General features: G+C 36.8%; 1 long non-coding RNA gene and 1 other non-coding gene across 2 annotated transcripts; one reads left to right on the forward strand and one right to left on the reverse strand.

The window, feature by feature from the left end:
• Nucleotides 1–11,618: 11,618 nt before the first annotated feature.
• On the reverse strand, nt 11,619–12,984 carry LOC146509508 (uncharacterized). The gene is made up of 2 exons (XR_014876287.1): nt 12,505–12,984; nt 11,619–11,987 (listed from the first exon to the last, which is right to left on the reverse strand). It is a non-coding gene; the product is annotated as an uncharacterized LOC146509508 (long non-coding RNA).
• A 7,080-nt stretch (nt 12,985–20,064) lies between these two features.
• trnan-guu (transfer RNA asparagine (anticodon GUU)) lies at nt 20,065–20,138 on the forward strand. The gene has a single exon. It is a non-coding gene; the product is annotated as a tRNA-Asn (tRNA).
• Nucleotides 20,139–20,153: the final 15 nt, after the last annotated feature.

Below are 20,153 nucleotides of genomic sequence, written 5' to 3' on the forward strand. Positions count from 1 at the left end.
AAAAAAGTTATGTACAAAACGAAGGAGAACAATGCCGGACCGTACAAAGACAGACTTGATGAAAAGTCAAAGAAAAGATATGAGGAAAAAATCAAAGGAGTGAAAGGTTTATACCCTTAGGAGCACACAGAGTGGACAAAATATGTTAGCGTGCTGCCCAACTTTCACCACGGTTCTTGGAGTGAGTGCATACACTCATGAAGTTTAGTAACTTCAGGTCATTGCAACAAGCCCAAGTACACTTTACCGACGGATGGTACAGGACCATGAAATGCACCGTGTAGAACGAAAGACAATCGTAGGTATCATAAGTTTACCAGTCTCACAAATCGTCTTCATAAATACACATTCGTTAAGCGTTTATTAATAGGACCTTTGAGCTCAACAGTAATTAATTAGCAGTGGAAATCATTTCTGGTTCGCATTACAGAAATGTAGCAGTGACAATAATATTGTATGCTGTAATCGTACTGGGCAATTAGTGATACAAAAAAAACCTGTTTTATCCTGTGAATAAAAGTATACGTTTTTGTCAATGTACCATGGTAATAAATGAAGCGAAACGCAATATTGTGTCAGGACAATTCACTATTTATGCACAATAAACAAAGGAGCATAGCGCGACCATTTCTGTTCAGCGCCAGACTTGCTTGTAACCTATATCACCAATTATGTTATGAAAAATGACGTATTAACTACTACAAAACACTGACCTTTGTGGAAATGTTTGGAGCAGACTAACATGTGAGCTGGAGTGTTCTGGGACGTTATATTTGGTCTTTGAATGGCTGCAATCCAGGCCATCTGTCTGCTCTTTTTACTTCAGAAACATGGCTCGAATAATTTCTCTTCAACGACGTAATTCGATAAAAAAAACGATCTCTTTACCCGTCGGCTTCCCGTGGCTGTCATGCGACCGGCTATTGCAGTTAATAATATAACCGCTTCTTGGCAGTTTTTTGTGTTTCTTTTTATCGCTGTGTAACTGATTTCAATTGAAAGCCTGCGTGCGCTAGTACCTCTTGCCACGAGTTCCCAGAATCCTTTGTGGTTTTACCCTTGAATGACGTCACATTTTCGATCTCTATAGACTGTGGAGTCCTGGCCTGTCGAGGTAGCTCTTCTGTGTTGTGCCATCCGCTTCGCCAGAGGTTGTTTGGTTTCCCAAACCAAACTCCTGGCACTTAACAAAGTACAACCCTGTTTGTGTCGAAGGACCCGATCCTTGGGCTGGACCAATTTTTGGCACAGCGTGTTTTGGTTTTAAGAGTTGCGGAGACGCTGTGTTTCAAAAAAATGCATCTCAACCGTTCTGATACTCCTGACACAGGGATCACTACGTTCACACTGCAGTTCTTAATGCTCAATTCCGATTTTTTTGATCAAATCCGATTTTTTTGTCTGCTTGTTCACACTACCAATAAAATGCAACAGCAAATGCGCGCTAGTGTGAACCCTCAAAGCAGCCCGAATGAGCAAAACAAGACGTCACACACAACACGCTCTGTTTAGATCCAGACCAAGCAGTATTGTTTGACTGATGGCCGTTAATATAAAGATCTCCAAATGTTGATTCTGTTCATCTGGACGTAGCGTTTTGTGGGAGAAACGTTTCGTCACTCATCCAAGTGACTTCTTCAGTCTCAGCTGACTGCAGGTTTCCCGAAATTTTGATGAAACGTTTCTCCCACAAAACGCTACCTCCAGATGAACAGAATCAACTTTTGGAGATTTACTTTAATGGATGATTGAGGATGCATCAAGACGTTAATATAAAGACTTGTTTCGGACTTTACGTTTCCCAATTTTTGCTTTAAGTTATTTTGTTATTTACATAATAATGTAAATAACAAAATAACTTAAAGCAAATTTACATAATAATGTAAATAACCTAATAATTATCCTTATTGCTGTTTTAGAGAAGAGCGGTGCTTCAAAGGATAGTTGCAGATTTCTGTCAGAATCTGCAGATTATACACACTGTAAAATCTAATTAGTTCCCAGAACTCAAAAAAAATTGAGGAAACTCGTTGCCTCAAAAAAATTGAGTAAAGCTTAGCTAAAAATGACTAAATTAGGACTTCTTTATTTTGAGTAATGAGCCCAACTTTTATTTTCAAACACAACAAAGTATAACCGCCAACATACTGGACACTGTTCTGCTGAACAACAAACAATTATATTGCCATCACTGTTCACAATTATAACAGACCTTAGTTTTCACTGGAGCTACAGCATCCAGAGTCGTATGTAGTGAGGAGGTAAAATTATTAACAAGATAATCGACCTCTGTTGGGGTAGCGTTCAGATAGCTGCTCTGCTCTGTGTTGGTACAGGGCATTGACGATGATAACAGTGGGTGGATTATATTCTTAAACTTAGTTACAGCGCTTTCAGAAAGACATCTACTTTGATAAAGTCTACTCTCCACTGCTGTGTAATCAATTATTGTAAATGTAAATGTTATCAGGAAATGATCAGACAGGAGAGGGTTTTCAGGAAACACTGTTAAATGTTCAGTTTCTATGCCATATGTTAAAACAAGATCTAGAGTGTGATTAAAGTGGTGGGTGGGTTCTTTTACATTTTGAGAGAAACCAATTGAGTCTAATAACAGATTAAATGCTATGTTGAGACTGTCATTTTTAGCATCTACATGGATGTTAAAATCACCCACAATAATTATTTTATCTGAGCTCAGAACTAAATTAGATATAAAGTCTGAGAAATCAGACAGAAACTCTGTGTAAGGTCCAGGTGGACGATAGATGATAACAAGTAAGACTGGTTTCTGAGTTTCACAGCTGGGGTGGACAATGTTAAGCATCAGGCTTTCAAATGAATTAAAAATCTGTCTTGGTCTTTCATTAATTAATAGACTGGTGTGAAAAATTGCTGCCACAGCGCCCCCTCGACCTGTGCTTCGAGATTTCTGGTAGTTAGAATGACTCGGGGGTGTTGATTCATTTAAACTAACATAATCATCCTGCTGCAACCAGGTTTCTGTAAGGCAGAGTAAATCAATTTGTTGATCAATTATTAAGTCATGTACTAACAGAGACTTGGAGGAGAGAGACCTAATATTTAATAATCCACATTTCAGTGTTTTACTCTTTGGTTCAGATGTGGATACTGCATACAGGAGTCTGTCTGCTCGGACTACAAGACTTAAAAACAGTTTTTACCACCAAGCCATACGACACCTCAACCACAACACTTAAACACACACGCTTCACAAGTACTCTGTTTAATCTGCACTGGTCACTTCACTTTATTGTTATTGATATTTATATTTATATTTAAAAGTGCAATACTGTAATTTTCTGCTGCTCATTCCTGTGCAATATCCCATCTGCCCTCCCGTCATATTTCTTTTCAAGATTTTCTTATTTAATCACTAGTGTACATATATTTATATTTATAGATACATATATATTTAGTCATCTTTTCTCTTTTACCATGTCTCTCTAATATTTTGCTCCTTACTATTTTTCTATTTTTTATTATTTTTTTTATTTTATTATATTTTATAATATTTTCTCCTACTGTATCATGCTGCTGAGTGACTGCTGCTCGTCAAACACATTTCATTGCAATGTTGACCCTGTGCTAACTTGCATATGACAAATAAAACTGAAACTGAACTGAAGAACATCTCAGCACTCAAAATTTAAAAGCACTGCATTTTTTTGTGAACAACTTGCATTTATAGATGTATGGAGATTCTTCAACTCTGATACAAAAGAGTTTACCTGGAGCAATGCAAATAGATCTCTACAATCCAGAATTGATTTGTGGTTAATATCTTCTTCATGTTTACATTTTGTTTCAGAATCTTCTCATGATTTTGCTCCATTAACTGATCACAAATTGATCACAATTCACTTAGTTGGCAATAAACAAAGTCAAAGTAAACTACGTGGTTTTTGGAAGCTAAATAATAATTTATTGAACGATGATACATTTTGTAGTATAGTGGAAAAAACGGCAGAACAGATATTCGGGGATACCAATATGAATCACACACTAAAATGGGAATTTTAGTGTGAATTTCAAATTCAAGGTAAGGGAAGCGGCAATAACGCGAAGCAAAGAAATTAAAAAAAGAAATGAAACTAAAGAAATCAGTAATACGAATGAATTAAACATATTAATGAAGAAAGATGCTCTATCAGATGATGAAGAAATTAAATTGAAAAGACTAAAGGAAGAAATAGATAATGCATATATTAACATGGCTAAACGGGCCTTTATAAGGTCCAAAGCAAAATGGCTAGAACTAGGTGAAAGAAATTCTAGTTACTTTTTTGCTCTTGAGAAACAAAACCAAAGAAGAAACAATATATCTGCTCTTAAGATTGATAATAACATAACCACTAATTATTTAGATATCTCACAACATGTTGGTTCATTCTACAAAGATATATGCAAATCAAATTGTAATATCGATTTATCGAGTCAGTTAAAAATTTTGCACCAACTATCTCAGAAAACTAATTGTGAACATCCCATAACAAAATCAGAAATTTCAGAGGCAATTCGATCAATGAAAAAGGGAAAATCTCCAGGTAATGATGGTTTGTCCGTGGAATTTTATTTACAGTTCTGGGATATCATTGTTGATCCTTTCTTAGAATTGTTTAAGAAATGCCTTGATGGAAAAGAAATGTCCACAAGCATGAAACGGGGTATTATAACTTTAATTCCTAAACCTGATAAAGATCTTCTTGTTATAGATAAGAGACCTATCACGCTTTTGAACATAGATTATAAGATTATCTCATTGGTCTATGCCAAAAGATTAAAGAAAAATCTTGATGAGATCATAGCTGAAACGCAAACCGGATTTATGACCAACCGCCATATCAGTTCAAACATAAGGCTTATTTTTGACCTATTAGACTACTCTGACAATATAGATGATGATTCCCTTATTGTGTTTCTTGATTTTTATAAAGCTTTCGATACGGTAGAACATTATTTCTTATTTAAAGCACTCTAAACCTTTGGTTTTGGTCCAAACTTTGTGTCAACTCTCAAAATGCTTTATAAAAATATTGACAGTTGTGTTATACTATATCCAAATACTACTAAAAGATTTCCAGTCATGAGATCTGTTTGCCAGGGTTGCCCAATTTCACCCTTTTTATTTTTGATTGTGGCTGAACTACTTTCATTACACGTTTTAAATAGCCCAGTCATTAAAGGTTTATCTATTTTTGGTAAAGAAATCAGAGTGACTCAATTAGCAGATGACACCGTTTTATTCTTAAAAAACAAAGATCAGATTGAAAATGCTATTTCATTAATAAATTATTTCTCAATTGTCTCTAGATTAAAACTAAATAAATCTAAATGTGAAATTTTATGTTTATACCAATCAAATGTCAAATCCTTATACAATATTCCTGTCAAAAACTGTGTTAGATACCTTGGTATTCATGTCTGTAAGAATGACACAGAGCGTCAACAACTCAACTTTTCTCCCAGAATGGAAAAAACTAAAACTATACTGAACTTATGGCTCCAAAGAGACCTATCAATTTTTGGTAGAATCCTTTTGATTAAAGCTGAAGGTGTTTCCAGATTTGTGTATCCAGCCCTTTCCCTTAATGTGTATGATTCCACATGTAAAAATGTTAATAACTTATTTGTTAACTTTGTATGGAAGAATAAGCACCATCATCTAAAAAAATCATTTCTTTGTGGACCTAAAGATAAAGGTGGTTTTGGCCTTCTGGACTTCATGGACCTGAACTATACATTTAAGGTGAAATGGCTAAAAGAATGCTTAAAATCTCCTGGATCATTATGGCATTTCATTCCACATAACATTTTTAGAAATATTGGAGGTTTACAGTTCCTATTGTCTTGTAATTACAGTATATCAAAGTTACCAGTTAAAATGTCTGCATTTTATCAACAGGCATTGTTGGCTTGGAAATTATGTTATTCACATAACTTTTCTCCACATAGATCTATTATCTGGAATAACGAATGTATTACTAAGAGGAACAAATCACTATATTTGCAGAATTGAATTGATAAAAATATAATCTATTTAAAAGACTTATTTGACTCTGAAGGCCAGCTACTTAGTTACAATGACTTTATTACAGAAAAAACATTCCCTATCAAATTTAAAGATTTTAGCTCTGTAATAAAGTCTGTTCCCAGTGGACTGACTGAGTTGATGAAAAGCTACAAAAAACAGAACACACCACATGCATCCGTTAACACTCTTTATATAAATGGTATTGATTTCTTAAGCAAGAAATGCACCATTAAACATATTAGAGAATGTTTGTATAATGCGACGAAAATAACTCCAAGAGGGTTGGATTAGTTTTTTTGGAATGCTATTTTTGATAATATCAACTGGGATAAAGCGTGGCTTGTTCCTTTTAGATTATGTATTACAAACAAAGTTAGAGAATTACATTTGAAAATATTACATAACATATACTCATCCAACACGTACATTTCAAGATTCTGTGACATTGATAGAAAATGTACCTTTTGTAAAACTGAACTTGAAAGTGTTACTCATTTGTTTTATGGCTGTTCATATAGTGCTACATTTTGGAGAGAGCTTGAAAATTATATACTGTGCAAGACAACATACAAAATCAAAATTCAAGGGAAGAACATTATCACTTATTTTGAAACTAAAGAAAAAAAATGTGCCATTGTCAATCTTTATATCTTATTAGGGAAATTCCATATACATAAATGTAAATTTCAAAACTCAACCCCATCATTTAATTTGTTTTTGATTGAAATTGAATATTACTTAAACTCTCTTAAATTAACTTCCAATAAAAAAGGTTTATCATTCACTCAAAAAAATAACTTTTTAAATGAACATAAAAAAAATCATGGAAAGAATTTCCACGTGATTAAATTGCTTTAATCACTTTTGCTTATTTTAGCATTATGCAATTCTGTTACTCCAACTTAATTCACTGAAGTTGGACCAACTTAATTAATGATTGATGAATCAACGTATTTACTGCATTTTGATCCAATATATTTTAATAGTGTTGCTCCAACTTAAAGAGTTTTGTTCCAACTCAATTCAGTAGGTTTTCTTCAACTAATTTACTAAATTTGGTCCCAGCTTAAGTTAATTGAGTTGAACCAACTCATACAAATTAAGTTATTCCAACACAAGTCTTTAATGTTAATAGAAAGCAATTTAATCACATGGAAATTCTTTTCTTGATTATTTTAAGTTCATTTAAAGAGTAATTTTTTTTGGAGCATTTAACAAAGTCTAGAGTCTAGTTAGCATACATTTCACTATTACATCTAAAAGGTAAATAAAAATTTGTCATACACATCTTTTTGTTTTCTCCAATTTATTGGATTTATAGCAAATTTCACATAACATATAAAGAATACATGAAATGCAAGTGCAAGTTACATAACAGAAAAAAAGTAGTGGACAAAGCTGAAAGTTAACCTGTTAAAACAAACAATGAATGGCTGAATCAGGTGATTTTCTGATGACCAATACAACTACTTTGAAGGTCAACAGATGCACTTTCAAAAAACAAAGAGCACCAATTTCGTGTTTTCTCAAAAGGAATGAAAAATGCATGGTATCATCTATCTGTAATTATTTTAGGTTCATGGTCCAGATACATGGTGTAGCTGTTGTATTGGCAACATTTCTCAACGAGAAAATAGTGTTTTTCAGAACCTGTACTTTGTATGCTGTTTGATAGTTTGTGTGCATCTAATTCCATAAGAATCTTCTGCAGTACCTCAAAGGTGTACCTGAGTTCCAGAGGGTAGCTCAGGTTCAGTGAATAGACCAGACCAAGCAACATTGGCACTGCAAAAGCTACATTGCCCAACTCACCCATCACTTCCACCCCCTCTAGAACAATCATAACATCCAGAGGGTCATCGCCAGGCTCCGCACCCTCTGATCGAACGACACAGATTCCAAAGACTGTCTCTGCTATGGCAGTGGCGATGCTTTTATCAACTTCCTGTGACAATAAAACAAACAAAAGAAGATAATGATTTCTCACTAATGTCCATTGCAAACAGTTTTAAAAGTACTTATCTGTTTTACATTAATGTAAAATGTAGTGTATGAAATGAAGTGTAAATGTTACATAAAAATGCATGTATGAATGAGGTTATTATAATGATATTATAATAATGATAGTATAAAAAACTCAAGAATGGTGTGTGTAGTATCCAGTGAGAAAAACAAAGCTCTTACTTTTCCTATTTTAAAAGGTATTTTTTACAGCCACTGGTAATTTACAGGAAAACCCCATCCCCTGAAACTTTTTGTATGTAGTTCAAGCTTATCTTTGATCATCTCCTTAGTTAAGGATACAGGCAAATTAACATACCAGGTAATCCTTCACCAGCTTCTCAGGATCTTCATTCAGGTACATGCAAAGACCTTTGAGGATGCGTTCTCTTCTGATTTCAACAGCATATATACGGAAATCCATCTCAACGACCTAGCAGTGGGATTAAAGAACTTTTAGCTGAATTAACAGGAATTTGTGAGAAATACAGAGGCTATTGTTTTACAGTCTTAATCTTTTCAAATAGTCTTTATGCATTTTAGACAAATCTGTCATTTTAATATTATTTTTTTTACTTTGTGTATTAATTTAATCATGCCATACCCCCAATTCAAGAAAGTTTAGATGATGTGTACATAAAATCAGAATGCAATATTTTCTCTGTCTCAAAACTATATGTCACTTACAAATGAATATATTAAATTTTTAACATGGGAATGTGATAATTTAACTTAATTTTTCTCCCTTGTACTCCACCCTTCTTGGCATATATCTTCATATGGTTTGCCAAATAACTATCCAGCTGGGAGAAGAACTTGGACTGCAAATGGAGTGTCGTAATTATCTTGAATTCTGCAATCACCTACAAAAGGCAGGATAATAATCCAATAGACAAAACTCAGTTTGGCTAATAATAAGAATACATTTATAACTGAGATTTACACAGCACCTTTCACAAAACCCCAAGGTACTTAAAAAAAGAAGACAAAACAAATAATTAACTAAATAATTAAATAAGCAATGAAAATATTTAGATTATAGACCTTGTCCATTAGAGGTGGGAATCACCATACATCCCACGATACGATATTATCACAATACTTAATGCACGATACGATATTATCACGATACTTAACGCACGATACGATATTATTGCAATTTTTTAAAATATTTTGCAATATTCAGATTCTGTACATAAAGGTAAACTTTATCAATATTAATTTTATCTCACACTCAGTCTCTCATTTCAGTTTTATTGTTGACAAACTGAACGGTTTGTATTACAGTCTAGTCCAACTTAACTGAACGCAACCATCTGGTACAATTATAGCTATTCTGAACTATGCAATTTATGAAAACTATGCAGCCCCTTCAGCAACTGAAGAATTTGAAAGTAAATGAAAACAAAATATAATTTTACATTAAATAAAAAAGTTTTAAACTTAATTAAAATAAAACATGTCTTAAATTAAAATAAGTAAACTGTCATGTTTATTGCTGCCATAAAAAAGTTAAACACATTTGGACAGTGAAGGAATGTCAGGATTCTTGCTCAGAAAAAGGATCAACATGCTCTGAAGTCAGAGCACAAAAACTGTTTTTTGTAACAAAATATCGATTTCTGCTGTCCCTGTATCGATACATTATTACCAAACAAAATATCACGATACTACACAGTATCGATTTTTTCCCCCACCCCTATTGTCCATACCGGTGGAATGACCATAACAGCTATGGCCTAAACATAATGATGATTTGCTGATGATTTAATGAATATGTTTAGCCCATTGACTGTAGAAAACATGGACGACGCGACCCCGCCTCCTACCATTGTGCAAAAATGAAGCCAAAATACCCGCTTGTGGAGGCTGCCATAATCTTCAACTATACTATAAGGATGTTATCTTTGGCTATTATAATTTTAAAGACAAGGACAATGATGCTTTCTTCTTTATAAATTTGGTTTTATTTTTGGCAAAATTTCATATACACAAAAGCAAAGTCCTCGGCAGAAAGCCTGAACTTCTTGTATTAAAAATGGAACTTGCACAATATATAAGGACAATCTCCTCATCAAAAAACACTCAAGACTGTTAAGGCTCTCAAGACTGTTAACATCTATAACCGATTGAAACTGCTAACTTGATTTTGGCTCTTGCAAACTTTTGTTTATTTATGTTCCCCTTAATTTATTTTATTTTTTGTACTCACTTTTGTCTCACTGTCCTTGTCACTCTCTCTGTTCCTCATTGTACTACCACAATGTCATCTTTTATGTGATCCCTGTTTTACTCGACTGTATGTCTAAAATCTGATAAATAAAGTTTAAAAAAAAAAATTAAAAAAAAAAAAAAAATTGTGGAGGCTGCCATCTTGCAAATTTGGAGCCAGAGTCTGCGCAGTAGTGACTTGAGGTGGAGCGACTGTGTAACGCTCCCGCCCACACACCCGCTGGACGTGACCGCAAACACGCCCCTCTATACTTTTTACGTAGCCCGGCTGCTCAAGTTTTTTTGCTGGTTTACCGCAACTGACGACTCGTTTAATTAAGGTAAATACAACCATGTCACTTTTATAAAAAAGACACACAGCTTATCATCTTATAGTTCTAAAATCACTCTGTTGTTAATTCGTTAGTTAGCTTAGCCGCTAGCATACGCACTGTGTTGGAGGCTTGTTGCTAGCTAGTTAGCGATGCTACACACCTGCTACTCTTAATAGTCTTCAACACTTATGTTTTGTTTATCCATTTTTAGACAGCTATGAGATCAGCTGCACACTCTACAGAGGCCCAGAGTTACTGTTAATATCAAAAATATAATGCTGTCCTTTGAGATTTTAACATAAGACTGAGTGTAATGGATCTAAAACTGTTTAAATCTTCAGAGCCCTCTACATCCTGGTAACATGGAGACTTTAAAAACATCAGCAGAACGTTTCAGTAGTGTAGTCTAATTTGTTCTTTTCATTTAATAATAGAGTCCATATTATATCAACAGCTACATTCACCCTGGAGAGAAACTAGTGAGAGAGACCATCAGGACCAAGCTGGGTTTCCTGGGTCCAGAGGTTTGGAGAAACTTCTTGCCTTTCTTTCATCACAGCTGTCCTGTGCCATAAGTTCTGTTGACCCGCTGTAAGAGGCGTCATTTAAGAAACACCAGGAAGACTGAAGCTCATGGCATTGATCAAGCAGGACTCATGATCTTCACCAGCAGCTCCCTCACAGGGAAATCTTCAGCACTCCTCCGTAGGCCCGCCCCAGGAGATGGATAAACCCAGCATTTCATCAACACTGTGATGAGACCTTTGGTTTGTGTAATGTTATAAATACTCGGATACTCCCCAGAGGCTCCAGACTTTTACATAAAGATATTATATTCAGTCCTGTAGAAAGTTATATATTTAAAAATATGTGATCCTCTCTGGTTACTCTGGTATGAATAACTCTGAATCACTTTATGGTAAATAACACACTATGTGTAAAAATAAAAAAAATTAAAAAAAACTGTGAAAAAATTCCAGATGACAAATTTGTAGTTCAACATAGAAGTGACGACCTTTGACCTTCATCTGGTTTTATTTAATTGTGTTAGAGAAACTCAAACGGGCTCTTCATGCAGCTGAGTACATCAAGTGTTTAAAACGGAAGCTGTGCAGGTCTGAGATCAGCAGCTCTCTGAAACACCAAACAGGTCCTGTTAATGCTGATATATATATAGTGACACAGTTACATGAGTGATTAATCCTTTTGGGTTTTTTTGTCTTTAACTTTATCAATAAAACAGCTGCAGCTTTCACTACAGCACATGTGGTACTTTAACCTTTGTACTGTTTTCATCAGTTCATTTTGCAGTTAACATGTGAACATGTTGGATGATCTGTCTGCTGTCACTCGATGGTGCTGAGGTCTGAATCTGAGGGCAGCTCCTGTAATCACAAAGACAACAGAACCATCAAATTCAGATATAAATTTTATCCCTCAATATTGAAATAAAGCTGATTCTTCTGTCCTCACACACTCAGGATCTGAAGTTCTTCTCTTACATTTTTTTCAGTATTACAGTACACTACAGTACTTTAATCCATAGTTCCTGATTAAAGAGGAGTTACTGAAGTACAAAAATTGTTACTGTCTTTACAGATGTGGCAAGAGACTGAAAACATGCTGTTGTTTGCACATCTTTAATATTCAGCTCTGCACAAGAGCTGAAGCAGGGTGCAGCCTGTTGCTTTTACAGTATAACACTTGTAATAAAAGTACAGTAACAGTAATTAGTGACTGAGCAGCCCAGGGCGTTTCTCTTGATTTCTTTAGTAAATTCATTCACCTGCACAGATTAGCTAAACGAACCCTGACAGCCAAGTGCTCATTTGAGCTAGCTAGGTCTCAGGAGCTAGCTAAGGACGGTAGTTACGGATTAGCTTATAAACACGTTTAACTTACCGAAAAAGTGCAGCGGGGCCTCGGGTCCTTCTGTCGGGTAGTCCAGTTTACTGAAGAACACCTCAGGCTGTCAGGTTAAAACACTCGGTCGTGTTTCCGTAGCGTAAACGCTGGCCCTCCTCTCAGAGCCTACGCTCTATCTGCTATTCCCGGACAGAGATACGCAAGTTTCTCCGTGACTGCAGCTGTCAGTCAAAGCTCTTATGATGACGTTTCACCCCAATTTAACATCACCGCGGTAGGAATTAGAATCAAACTTATGGGAAAGGAGACCCCTTGAACATCAATCAGCGTGATGAGAACTATTGAAAACAAAAGAAAGAATCTTTGGAAAAAAAATATCTAAGGAGAATTAATTTATTTTAGTCTGACCCCAGTCCCATCCGCTAACATGGAGGAGGCGGGGTTTATGACCTATACTGCAGCCAGACACCAGGGGGCGATAGAGACGTTTTGGCTTCATTTTTGGGGAGCTGTCGCGTCGTTGTCGCTACCCGATCCGTACCGGAAACCCGATCGGTACCCCGCATGCGCAAATCTTACGTCACTTCCTCTCTTTGCCAACATTGCGACATTCAATATATTTGAATGACACGGTTAGCGCCCAGTTAGCTCTCAACAGCTCTGCCTCCTTTTCGACTACCGGGACATTTAAACAATGGATAATCCGTATCCGCAACAAATTTTTGCTTTTCTCCTCAACAGAAAGCGTCCCCCGATTGAACAACAGTGCCGTAAAATAAGAACAATGGCACCTAATGACAGAGTTAATAATACAGACTTTGTAATATGTCACGTGAAGATTCAGCAGCCAGATGAAGTGTTTACTGGCAATTGACAGTGATAGCGAACATCATCATCACTATTCCAACAATCCTCTCCACACAGACAAGCATAAACACACTCGATTATCACTAAATCAAATTTAACACACGTTTGTAAAGACGCCAATTCAGTTTACAATAGGGTTCATTCGCTCGGTCAGCAGGTGGCAGTATCCTCGTACACTGGGGCGTAAACTGCCATTAAACGAACAGAAGAAGAAGAAAACATCTGCACATGCGCGGTACGGATTGGGTAGACCCGATTTGTACGGTCCGACTTTGCACATGCGCAGTAAGGATTGGGGAGTACCGATCCGTAACTACCTTTTTATTTTTCGTTTTTGTCTACATTGTACTGAAATGCTTCATTATTGCAAACATTTTAAGATATACTTATTATTCTTAACATCTTAACAAATACTCTGACCCGTAACTATCGTAAAACGCTACGACCGGAAGTAGACACTTTTCGCGCATGCGGGGTACCGATCGGGTTTCCGATACGGATCGGGTAGTGACAGTTGTCCATCTTTTCTACAGTCAATGGTTTAGCCAGACCTTCCCAAAGTGTGGGGGCGGGCCCCACACTTTTGGAAGTTTCCAAAAGTTGGAAGTTTCCAAACCAACTTCATTCTAAGCCAAAGACTAGAAAATATGGTGAAGTATATCTGTCCTTTGGTTTCACCTGCACAAGTGCCAAGGTAGGTCTCCCCTGCAGAATTGGTTTTCCCTTCTTTGGGAGCAGCGCTGGGCTGTTTAAATCACGGACAAACAGCATCCCACATTCTTGATTTTTAGTTCACAAACACTTGTTGTAATGACTAACTACTCTTTATACAGTAGCTCTTTAGCTCTTTATACAGTAAAGTTACAGTGGGATACAAATAATATCAGGCTGATCCTGCCACGATTTGTCCCCCGGTCTAAATCACGGACAAACAGTATCCCACAGCTGTTTATGTTTTTAAACCCATTTTGCACAGAGAGGCATTTTTTTTGAAAAATATATTGATAGCAATGTTGAATTTTATTACACAGGAAAAAAAAACAACTACATGTAAAAGAATTAAACCGTGACACTTCTGCCTTTCTAAATAGAGGGACAGTAACTGTGTGTTTATATGTAAGAGTGTAAAACCTGAAGATAGACAAAATACTGTTTATCTGCCATTCTGCAATTCCTCTCATGTAAGCAATAATGTGGCGCACAGCTGACGTGAAAAAAGGCACATACCTTTGACGTTGCGTGATGAACTCTGTATTCCTCGTCCACACGTAAACGCAAAAAATGAGTTTTAAAAAATCTCAGTTTTTGGTGATTCGAAACGCCGTTTACGTGTGGACGACACAGCTGCATTTTCAAAAATACCCGTGTAGGTGCGGACGCAGCGTTAAAGAGTTAGTAGTTCATTTTATTACTACCTGCAGATTACTTGTATTTGCTTAATTGTTTACTAAATGTTTGAGGTGTGAAATAAACCGCAATTGAGCAAAATATGTGTGTGTTTGGGAACCACTGTGTTAAGCAATGTGTGTGTGAGAGAGAGACACACAGCGCGAGGGAGAGAGAGAGAATATATTACGACAAACTAATACTGACTAAACTGATATATATACATTATTATACATGCAAGAGACAACAAACCTTATACAGTGGGGCAAAAAAGTATTTAGTCAGCCACCGATTGTGCAAGTTCCCCCACTTAAAATGATGACAGAGGTCAGTAATTTGCACCAGAGGTACACTTCAACTGTGAGAGACAGAATGTGAAAAAAAAAATCCATGAATTCACATGGTAGGATTTGTAAAGAATTTATTCGTAAATCAGGGTGGAAAATAAGTATTTGGTCAATAACAAAAATACAACTCAATACTTTGTAACATAACCTTTGTTGGCAATAACAGAGGTCAAACGTTTACTACAGGTCTTTACCAGGTTTGCACACACAGTAGCTGGTATTTTGGCCCATTCCTCCATGCAGATCTTCTCAAGAGCAGTGATGTTTTGGGGCTGTCGCCGAGCAACACGGACTTTCAACTCCCGCCACAGATTTTCTATGGGATTGAGGTCTGGAGACTGGCTAGGCCACTCCAGGACTTTCAAATGCTTCTTACGGAGCCACTCCTTTGTTGCCCGGGCGGTGTGTTTTGGATCATTGTCATGTTGGAAGACCCAGCCTCGTTTCATCTTCAAAGTTCTCACTGATGGAAGGAGGTTTTGGCTCAAAATCTCACGATACTTGGCCCCATTCATTCTGTCCTTAACACGGATCAGTCGTCCTGTCCCCTTGGCAGAAAAACAGCCCCATAGCATGATGTTTCCACCCCCATGCTTCACAGTAGGTATGGTGTTCTTGGGATGCAACTCAGTATTCTTCTTCCTCCAAACACGACGAGTTGAGTTTATACCAAAAAGTTCTACTTTGGTTTCATCCGACCACATGACATTCTCCCAATCCTCTGCTGTATCATCCATGTGCTCTCTGGCAAACTTCAGACGGGCCTGGACATGCACTGGCTTCAGCAGCGGAACACATTTGGCACTGCGGGATTTGATTCCCTGCCGTTGTAGTGTGTTACTGATGGTGACCTTTGTTACTTTGGTCCCAGCTCTCTGCAGGTCATTCACCAGGTCCCCCCGTGTGGTTCTGGGATCTTTGCTCACCGTTCTCATGATCATTTTGACCCCACGGGATGAGATCTTGCGTGGAGCCCCAGATCGAGGGAGATTATCAGTGGTCTTGTATGTCTTCCATTTTCTGATGATTGCTCCCACAGTTGATTTTTTCACACCAAGCTGCTTGCCTATTGTAGATTCACTCTTCCCAGTCTGGTACAGGTCTACAATTCTTTTCCTGGTGTCCTTCGAAAGCTCTTTGGTCTTGGCCATGGTGGAGTTTGGAGTCTGACTGGTTGAGGCTGTGGACAGGTGTCTTTTATACAGATGATGAGGTCAAACAGGTGCCATTCATACAGGTAACGAGTGGGGGACAGAAAAGCTTCTTACAGAAGACGTTACAGGTCTGTGAGAGCCAGGGATTTTCCTTGTTTGAGGTGACCAAATACTTATTTTCCACCCTGATTTACGAATAAATTCTTTACAAATCCTACCATGTGAATTCATGGATTTTTTTTTCACATTCTGTCTCTCACAGTTGAAGTGTACCTCTGGTGCAAATTACTGAGCTCTGTCATCATTTTAAGTGGGGGAACTTGCACAATCGGTGGCTGACTAAATACTTTTTTGCCCCACTGTATTACATCTATGTGTCTTTTTAATGTCACCAGTCTTAGAGGCCCAAAAAAGTAGTCTGCCAAAGAGTGGTCATCGGCAAGTTTACTAAGTTCAATCAACACAGTCTCTCTGCTTGGACATGCAGTCAGCTCAAAGGCTGTGAAATGTTCCCTGTACCACCCAGAAAGCCTTCTCACTATGAAACACAAGCTCTTGTGAAGAATAGGAATCCGAACAATCTCTCCACAATAAAGCAGTCCACTTGTAGACCAATAAGCAACTATCATCCCATTTCTAAAAGTTACACATTTGTTTGACACACACTTTGCAAGGTGGACTTCAGATGTACCAGGGAATTTGTGTGCAGTAGTCTGAGCCATTTCTTCTTTCAAACATCAACAGGAACTGTTGAAACATTTGTGACCTGTAGAGCATTTTTTTCCATACTAGATGACCTCAAATGAAGGAATTAAAAATGATCACCTACCTAAAATACCATTTGACAATTAAACATTTATTATCTTTACAGGAGGGAACTGCAAGTGTCCAAGTTTATTAAGTAGAAAAATATTTAATTTCAAAAAAATTAAAAAACAGGAAAACATATCTGTTCATGTTTTGTCTTTCCTCCTCAGTGTACTAAAAACACATCAATTGTTAAATAAACCACTGTCCATCAGTTGCAACTTACAAACTTACAAATTTCAACAACCCACACATAAAATGTAAATTTATCACAACAGTCTCTGTGGTGCACCCAAACTAGCTTATGTGCAGAGGTTAAGTTATAAACAATATCTATATTTGGAGTAGCTAAGTCTTTCACATTTGGCTATCATGCTTGTGCTAGCATGACATTGTGCTATATTCTTGCACTAACGTGTTAGCTAGCTAGAATGGCATAAACAAACAGATATTTAAAAAAACAAAAAACAAATCTGAATAAATAGAACTGAAAAGAATCAACAAACTAATGATACCTTTGTGGAAAAAGTATTTTCATCAAAATGGATGAAGATAGATTCACTCTTACCTTTCCAAGATGACCACAAAGCAAACCATGTGCTTTCCTGCCTCTTGTTGTTTAAAATCTCACGTGATCTTGTGATATCGTGAGTCTTTAAGGCAGCTAACCACTCTTGTTAGATTTTATCATGTCATATCAACAAGAAAAAATTTAAGAGGTGCTAAGTTGGTAAATTTCACGTAGATCTTATATGATTTTATTACGTTCACCTTAGAAACATAAATTCATTGTGTCCAAATTACATGTTAGAGTCTTGTAAATGCAATAACCACCAAATTTCACTTTTTTGAGTGTTGATTGAAACTCATTCAGAAATGTTTAACGAATGAGCTGTCACAACTTTCAAGTACAAAGTTGTTATGAAGTCTGTCACATCCCCCCCCCCCCCTTTTTTTCCCTTTATTTATTTATCCTTCTTATTTCATTGTACTGTATATTGTTACTCTTATCTGCCTTGTATGTCTACTGTACAAACTGAACTGGAATGACTGACTGTTCGCTTTATAATTTCAATAAAGTTTGGGGGGGAAAAAAGCAACTCCGGAGAAGCGCCCGAGAAGACATCGCGAACGCTTCCTGGCCATCCCGTGTAGATGTCAGTGAAACTGTTGGGAAGACAACTTTGGAGAAACGTGAACATTTTATTTGTACTGTATAATCTGCAGATTCTGACAGAAATCTGCAACTATCCTTTGAAGCACCGCTCCTCTAAAACAGCAATAAGGATAATTATTAGGTTATCTACATTCAGTGTTGGGGAGTAACGGAATACATGTACCGCCGTTACGTATTTAAAATACAAAATATGAGTAACTGTATTCCATTACAGTTACCGTTTAAAAAGGTGGTATTTAGAATACAGTTACTTTGTTGAAATAAATGGATTACACGGTGGTACTTCCCTGTTTCATATTGTGGCGGGTCAGGACTGTTTGGGTTTTGTTTGACAGCTACGTTCTGTTGTTCCAGGCGGCAGCGTTATGGTTGCCATGGTTACAGGGTGACGCTCTCTCTGCGTGTTTCCCGGGTGAGAGAGGCCTTTTTGTTGTTGTTGTGCTAAGCTAATAGGCAGAATGCTAACGGTATAGCTCTAAAGAATGTAGCATCATAGGCAGATTGACACAGAACCCACCATATTAGCCAGAGGTCCCTTTACTACGGTTCAGAGCCGCGGACCTTCAGTAACAGTAATAAATCACAGCAATAGTACATTCACGTAGTTGTAAACAGCATGATAATATATTAAGTAATCCAAAGTATTCAGAATACGTTACTCTCATTGAGTAACGTAACAGAATACGTTACAGAATACATTTTGGGGCATGTATTCTGTATTCTGTAATGGAATACATTTTAAAAGTAACCTTCCCAACACTGTCTACATTATTATGTAAATAACAAAATAACTTAAAGCAAAAATTGGGAAGCGTAAAGTCCGAAGTCTTTATATTAAGGGCCATCAGTCAAACAATACTGTTTGCTCTGTGTCTAAACAAAGAATTACCAGATTTGTTTGTATTTTTTTACCTGATTTTTGTTTCTGGGAGAAATTAGGACATTTGTTTTGAATTTCGATGGAAAGGTGGGAGTATGTCCTCGTAAGTAGATATCAGGCCCTTGTAGAGCAAAATTTTGTATTTTGGTCTAGACTACCCAAACTGTGATGTCCACATATGTGGACGCCAGGTCTTAGGAGAAAACTTTAACATATTTAAATGATGCCTTCTCTGTGTGGTTAATGAATGGTGAAATTAAAAGTGTCACATAGTCTCTTACAAGTCTACAACTGCAAAAAAAAAAAAAAAGAGGACGGTTGGTCACCCTAGATAAGTAAGATTTGGCATGTCAGGGGACTCATTGTGCAGTTTTCTGTGGCAGACACAACATAAGGTATTATCTTGCCCTCCTTTGCGAGCTCAGAGCAATAAAATCAAATGCTAAGTGTCAAATACTGTTACAAAGCTTTGAGATTACAGTTATTTACGGTAACTGACTGTTAATGTTTAAACCCTAAATGTCCCAGGTTTTGCTCAGTTCACCTTAGAACAGCACAAACTACTGGGTCAAAATATCTGTTATTCTAATTTTCACAATTCCTGGAAAGATGTTCAGTCTACTAGAATGAATCATTTACTTTCTGCTGTTTACTTTCTTCCCATGTCACAGAGGGTCGCCGATTGAACAGTTATCCAAATAGCATATTTTATAGCTCAGAAAATGTAATGAAAGCCTCGAACTTCCAGTGAATGTTATTTGTTGTACTTGCTGAGTAAGTCCAAAAATCATAGATTTCTTTTAACTCATTTTACCTTGATTTTTCACATTTTGGTGAAGCTCACTCATATTTGTTATAAATTAAATCAAGTCATTTTCCTCGTTTTGGTTCGGTTAAGAAAGACAAAGACAAACTTGTTTCACCGTTGTCATAGTTCTGTATTTCTATATTTCCTGAAGTGTCGCCCACTTTCATCGAGTCTCTGTGGCGCAATCGGTTAGCGCGTTCGGCTGTTAACCGAAAGGTTGGTGGTTCGAGCCCACCCAGGGACGTGCTTTTCCATAATT

This window comes from Neolamprologus multifasciatus, chromosome 10, assembly GCF_963576455.1.
Source record: "Neolamprologus multifasciatus chromosome 10, fNeoMul1.2, whole genome shotgun sequence".
NCBI lineage: Eukaryota > Metazoa > Chordata > Actinopteri > Cichliformes > Cichlidae > Neolamprologus > Neolamprologus multifasciatus.